This window comes from Myotis brandtii, unplaced genomic scaffold (assembly GCF_000412655.1).
Source record: "Myotis brandtii unplaced genomic scaffold, ASM41265v1 scaffold466, whole genome shotgun sequence".
Lineage (NCBI taxonomy): Eukaryota > Metazoa > Chordata > Mammalia > Chiroptera > Vespertilionidae > Myotis > Myotis brandtii.
Window position 1 is genome coordinate 562,322 of NW_005367809.1, and position 7,537 is coordinate 569,858.

The following is a 7,537-nucleotide window of genomic DNA, read 5'->3' on the forward strand; positions in this document are numbered from 1 at the left end:
CTATCTATCATCTATCTATGTGGAGAATGCCCAAATAAATAAATAGACAAGTTTTTGTAGGGGGAGAACTAATAAAAATGAGATGAATAGCTGATTATAGTCTCAATATAATGCAATTTATTTTATATTATTTATTTTTCTTAAATAACTAATAGTTGTATAATCAAAGTCACTCTTAAAAGAAGAGAAATACTACTAACTTGCAGCATTGTTGGACAAAAATTATTTTTTTAAATAGAAGCAAACAAATAAATATCCAAAGAAAGCTTCTCAAAGTACACCAAGTATAAGACTTACTACAAAATTCTCATCAGAGACTGTTCTATACATAGAAAATGATTCATGTTCATAAAAATGCTGACTATTTGAGAAGTTTGGATCTACTGCTAATTGATAAATGATTTTACAATTAATTTAAGGATTCCTTTCTATTTCTTTTTCCTGAATACTTTTATCATACAGGCACAGGTGTTTGCAGTTTTCTTCTTGAGAAGATGGGGTAACATAATAAGATACACTTTTATGATAGAAAAAGAGACAAGTACAACTACTTCTCAGTGGAGTAATCCTATATGTGAGCAGACATATCAAGAATGATCCATTCAATGGGGAATGGACAAGCAATTAAAATATTACTTTTGCCTTTTCAATTCCATACATCCTGAAACAATATTACCTGAGGTTTATAATCATAACAATGTCTTACATAAAAATAAGATGATTATCATTGAATTATAAGGTGAATATATTATTAAAATTATATTGTTTAACAAATTTTTGTCTCGTATAAAAATGGACACCATTACCTGTTTTATAAAACACAACTAATATTTTTTCAGTGTATTCTCAAATGCTAGTCTGTGGAATATTGTCCAAATCTTATAACTTATAACTAAAGAAAGCAACAAACCCTAAACTTTTATATTCTAGCACTAGTGGTGAGCTGTGAATCTGAAAGAATGTTTTCTACATTTTTAGTAATAACAAAATTTTCTATCAATGGTACTAGAAGATTGTACTATTTAGTTTTTTAAAAAGATTAATTTATATTGGTTACATATATCTATTCTTATGTATATGTAACATAGAGGAGACTGCCAAGTGTAAAATTCTCCTCTAGCTGCTTTGAAAATATAATCAAATAGACAAATACTCTTCTGTTAGTAAAATCTTTCAGTGGATTAGTGAATGAAGAAGGGAAACAAACAAACAAAAATTCACAACACACATACACATAAACATTCATGTATTTTTAATTAAAATTATTTAAAATTGTAGACTTTTAATTAAAGTACTTTTGTTTTAGAATTTTTTTAAAAAGTCAAATCTGATCTTTCACAAACAATTTTTTGCTTCTTACATCTTTTAGGTTCTACCAGTAACTAAATTGATTATCTGGGAATGATTAAGGCATTTTTCTCATTATTAGACTTGCGTAAAATTTCTTGGCATTTAATTATCATATCATCATATTTGGTGCTATGGAGGTCTTGAACAGATGTTATATACAAAGTGAATCATTTTGTTGCCAAAAAACTCTCTCAACTTATAAATTCATGGTGTTATCAATGACGGAATCACAGTTAGTGAATGCATGTTAAATGTTTTTCCATCCAATTAGTTGGTGTTGTGAGCAATCCAAAGACACATAAGCCCCTGTGACAACGTGTTTATGATTCATACTGTCAAAGGTTAATATAGCAACGCATGGTAGAATAGGAAAGTAAGTGATAGAGTTCCGAGGAATCATGGTTCTGGAAGAATAAGATCAGTTTAAATGTTACATGTGCTTTCATCAAATAAGACTTTCATAGCAAATTTCGGCCCATTTCTAGCATTCTGAAGTACTTTGGCTCAGAAAGTATTTATTTGAAAATGCCCTGTATTATAGTACAGCAAACACAATACAAGATACCAGCACATTGTAAACTTCTACAGTTAATCAATTCTAATGTTCTCTTTTTACAAATAAAGGAGTTAAGAGATTTGCTTTACGTTATATAATTAGTAAGAGTAACAAAGCCAGAATTTGGAACCCTGCTTTGTTATAAAAATGTATGTCTTGCTGTTACACATACTTTTTTTCTGTGTTTAGGTAGGACACTCTGCTTTTACTATTTCTTTGAAAAGAATTAGACATTTAAGTTACTTTACATTGGATTACATACTTCTAGCTTACTCAAAATTACATATAAGACATTTTAGATACAGCTAGAAAAAATGTTGAGTGGCAATGGATTGAATAACATATACATATAGCAGACAAAAACTCCATATTTTTCAAACATAATTTATTAAGAATGTAATACCTATTCTATTTCATTGACAAAGAAAATACAATACAATTAGTTCTCATGATATTGCATTTATTTCACACTTCTTGTATAATCAATACGTAATTTAAGAATTGTTAGAATTAACATACATATAGTATGTGGAATCAGATATTTTTATTATTACACTTTTTAAGACCTCTACCTAAAGTGACTTTATCTCTACAGTTGCTTTTAAGCTAAAATTAAGATCATTATTTTACTGACTATATCATTTTAAACCTAAAAAGATAGTATTATAAAGTGAGCAATATTTTCCTTTTAAAATAAACTTTATTTTTAGAATAGTTTTAGGTTCATAGCAAAATTGGCCAGAAGATAGAGTCCCCATATATCTGCTGGCCCTAAGAAGTGATAGTGAAGCCACCTTCACTATCAATATCCCCCACTAGAGTGGTACATTTATTACAATTGATTAACTTCTATTAATACATATTATCATCATAAGTTCATAGTTTACATTAGGACCCACTGTGGATGCTGTAGATTCTGTGGGTTTTGACAAATGTATAATTATATGTATTCACCATGGCAGTATTAGTATACAGCATATTTTCACTTCATTAAAATCCTCTGCACTTTGTCTACTCATTCCTCCTTGGCAAACACAGGGTTTTAAAAAAAACATATTTTTATTGATTTCAGAGTAGAAGGGAGAGGGAGAGAGAGGTAGAAACAATGATGAAAGAGAATCATTGATCAGCTGCCTCCTGTACTGCCTCCCACACTGCCTCCCACTGGAGATCAAGCCCCAAAACCCAGGCATGTGCCCTGACTGGGAATCTAACCGTGATCTCTTAGTTTGTATGTTGATGATTAACCATGGAGCAACCATGGGCTACTGCTGATTTTTTTTAACTGTATCCATTATTTTTCCTTTTCCAGAATGTCATGTAGTTGAAATATACAGTACATAGCTTCTTCGGATTGGCTTCTTTCACTTAGTAATAAGTATTTAAAATTCATCCATGCCTTTCCATGACTCAATAGTTCATTTGCTTTTTATCACTGAATAATATTTTATCATCTGGCTGCACCACAGTTTATTTATCCATTTGCCTATTGAAGAACATTATGGTTGCTTCTTAATTTTGGCAATTATGAATAAAGCTGCTATAAATATTTGTGTGCAAGTTTTTATGTGGACATCCATTTTCAACTTGTATGCTTTCAAGGAGAAAAATTAATGAATCATATGTTAAGATTTATTTAGTTTTGTAAGATACTGCCAAACTATCTTCCAAAGTGGCTGTACTATTTTACATTCCCACCTGCAATGAAAGAAATTTCCTGTTGCTCCACATCCTTGTCAAATAAGCATCTTTTCATGTGCTTATTTGGTTTACTCTTTAATCAGATTATTTGTTACCTTACTGTTGAGTTTTAAGAGTTCTTTGTATATTTTGGATAATATTCCTTATCAGATATGTCTTTATAAATATTTTCTCCTAGTCTACGGATTATCTCTCATTTTCCAACAGTGTATTTCACAGATAAGTTTTTAATTTAATAAAATTCAGTTTATCAATTATTTCTTTTATGAATCATATTTTTGCTGCTATATATAGTCATTGCAATGACCAAGTTCATCTAGATTTTCTCTAATGTTATCTTCTAGCAGTTGTATAACTTTACACATTATATTTAAGCCTATGATCCACATTCAGTTAGGTTTTGCTAAGGAAGTAAGGTCTAAATATAGTATATTTATATTTCTGTATGTAGATATATTTTTGCTTAAAAAGCAATATGATAAAATTGTAAAATATTACAACCAATTTAAATATTGATTATTTATTTATAATCTAATTCATTGTAGTCTTTATATTTAATACACAAGTACTATTAATACCATGTATTATTGCATGTATGAGAGAACCTAACATATAAGATAGAAAAATATCAAGTTATAAAGATTAGTATTGTTGTGTCTGAATTACCTGAAGCTACAAAAATGTTGAAAGTGAATGTGAAACATTAAGCTTAGCAAGACTCTTCTTAGCTGTGGTCTTTATTAAGATCTACTTTATACCCACAAGTTTACATAAATGATAAAAATAGCTAAAATTTAATGTTTGCCTACCAGATACCTATAATGAGCTGCAGGTGCTGTGTACATTCAGTTCAATCCTTATATCAAACCTTCAAGTAATACTATTATCCCTATTTTACTTATAAAGGTAATGAGATTCAGAAATTTAAGTTGCCTCAAATCACACATATAGTTGTAGTTCAGCTCTAATTTCCCTGACTTGGAAAATTTTTGTTCTGATACCTTATCATGCCTCATCAACTATTTTAGAAAAAATATTTTAAAATGTGGATACCATTTCATTTGATCATGAAACTGGTATGTCATTCACATTTACAAACATTTTAGTCTTTCATCACACTTATAATCTCTCTATATAAAACCCTAATATGCAAATAGACCAAATGGCAGAACAATTGAATAACCGAACAACCGGTCACTATGACGTGTGCTGACCACCAGGGGGCGCATGGAACATGGCGGGCATTGGCAGCAGACAGCAGAGGTATGTAACATGGCAGGCATCATGCGCAGCGGGATGGTGGAGCAGGTGAGCGGGGGTGCCAGACCAAGGCGGGGTGCTGTTTGCTGTCATCTGGGCAAGTCTCTGGTGGTTACTTAAAATTCTTTGCTCCCATGCACAATGGTCCCTCCCAGTGCTCGCATTTACTGGTAGTGCCAGCCCCGCTCGCACCCGCTGCCTGTGCTGGAGTCACCGCTCGCACCCGTTGCTGGTGTTGCTGGCCCCGATCGCTCGGCTCTGTCAGTGGGTGCGAGCGGTGACTGCAGGCCCTGATCACTCCTCAGGGCTTCTCCACCTCCCCTGCTCTTGAGGGGTGATCGGGGCTGGCAGCCACCTCTGGCACCCACTGTTGGTGCCCCGTGCCAGTCTCAATCACTTCGTGCTATCAGCAGGTGTGTGCAGGCCTGATGCCGTCAGTGTGTGGGAGCGGTGGTGGCAGGAGCTGGGCTGCCGGGAGAGAGGAGACTGGGGGCTGTGGTGGGAGGGGCTGGGCAGGGGCACAGAGGATGGGCCGAGACCCTCCCTGTGCCCACTGCAGCCTCATGGCCCACAGTTCCTTTCAAGGTGCACGAATTCGTGCACTGGGCCCCTAGTATTGTTATAATTTTAAATGTGTTTGTTTAGCTTCTAATCATGACTTAAACCTATCATTGTTATATACAGTAACCTTTGCAATTTGGGAGGTCTGAGGTCTCCATATGTTTATTTATACTTTACTTAATTTCCAAAAAGTACTTATTAAGAAACCTGTGTATTTCAGACACAAGTAAAGTGTTTCAATGATGACTCTTTATTATCTGAATACAAACTTGCAATATTATATTAATTACATATATAAGAACAAAGGAATAAATTTGATAATTTAAAAATTTGATCAATGTAGGTTGCTTTATAATAAAAAGCTTGTTTTTCTTTTGTAACATGTATTTCCTTAATTCTCTGAATTTTTAACTCAGATGTCTGCACCCTTTTTATACAGAAATGCATCCATAAAGACTACTCTAGGCAACACTCATAAATCATCACTAAGAAGGAGATTGTTTTCTCTAAGTGACACTCATTATGCATACAAACAGTCACAGATTTATTCTGTCTTTTATACTCTGGCTTGGCACACAATGGCATGCAAGTCATGCATACACAGGTGCTGGTTATAAGGGTATGCAGATCCATCTCCACCTCCACAGTTCTCACACACACTCTGTGAAAATAGACTCTCTACTACTTTAAAAGCCAGTAGCCACTCATCATCTGCCTTTGAAGATACAGAAATGCTAAAATGGATCTGCTTACTCTGCCATGGAATATTCAGCAATCCTTGTGGAACAATTCCTAAGTAGTATTAAAACAAAGGAAAATGGAAAAGGGAGAGTTAATAGATATCAATAGGTAAAAAGTTATAATCAGAAGATGAGAAGATGGAGGTTTGATTAATAAATAAATAAAGATGGCCTCTTATTACCTGCTTCTTGTATTCTTGACTCTTTTCCATCCTCAGTGCTCCCCACCCCACTTTCACCCATCATATTGTCATTAACCTTCTATAGCCCAATGCTGGCCAGAGCTCCACATGAATCATCCTCTGTGGAACTTGGGTAATGAATTTCACTCTTTCCATTTTCTCTCTAAGTGGATTAATCTTTCTCTCAGCAATGCTGTTATCATTTCCAAACAAAACAAAACAAAACAAAACAGAACAAAGTTGTCTTGGTCATAGCCACATTAAGCTGCTGTACGAGGTTTATCAATTGAAAAACCATACGAAACTTTAATACATGGAATGTAATATAAAATAATTGAGCAGCATTTCAAGAGGATAAAAAAGATACTTCAGAAAGAGCAAGCCATAGCCTGGCTTATATAAATTCAATTTTTAAAGAAGCATGTGCCTGCACAGCCTCAATGGTTTAAAGAAACTTGGTTCACTAAAGCTCGAAAACTTTCTGAAATCTGCTCTTGTACTTTACTATATCAACCACTTTTCAACCAATGTACTATTTGTTGCTAACATCTATAAACTAAAATGATTCCCTCTGTAAAATGTATCTGGATCAATGTAATCCAATACATTCAATAACTTTATTCATTGTTCCTAGACTGTTCTATAATTATAAAATGATATTGCTGGTTATATTAGTGAATGGTTACTCCAAGAACAAGTCTAGTGTCTAAGTAAATAATTTCTCTCCAGACAACTATGATAATGTAATTGATATTGGATCTTATGGAAAGAAACCTGCTTTAGGCAAGAACAAAACTAGTTCTAAGTTATCTACTATGTGACCTTTAACAACTTATTTAAACTATATGAGTCACAGTTGCTTCATAAAGGGAGTAACTTACTTTCCGAGTTGATTTTATGGTTATTAACATATGTAAAATAAATCCCTCTGCTTGTACATTTCATGAAAGTTTAGAGATAGCATTGTATTGTGGTAGTGGAAAAGAGAAGCAAGTTGGGTAAATTTAGCATAAATTCACTGAATTTAATATCTTTTGCTTATAAAATAAAAAGTAATGTTCTGTAAATATAGCAATTTGTTAATGAATTTCTTGAAATAAACCTATTAACACTATTGTCTGAATTTTAACTGGTTACTGTCAAATATAGGAACTCTTCAATAGCCAGCTATGATTCTACAAATGCAT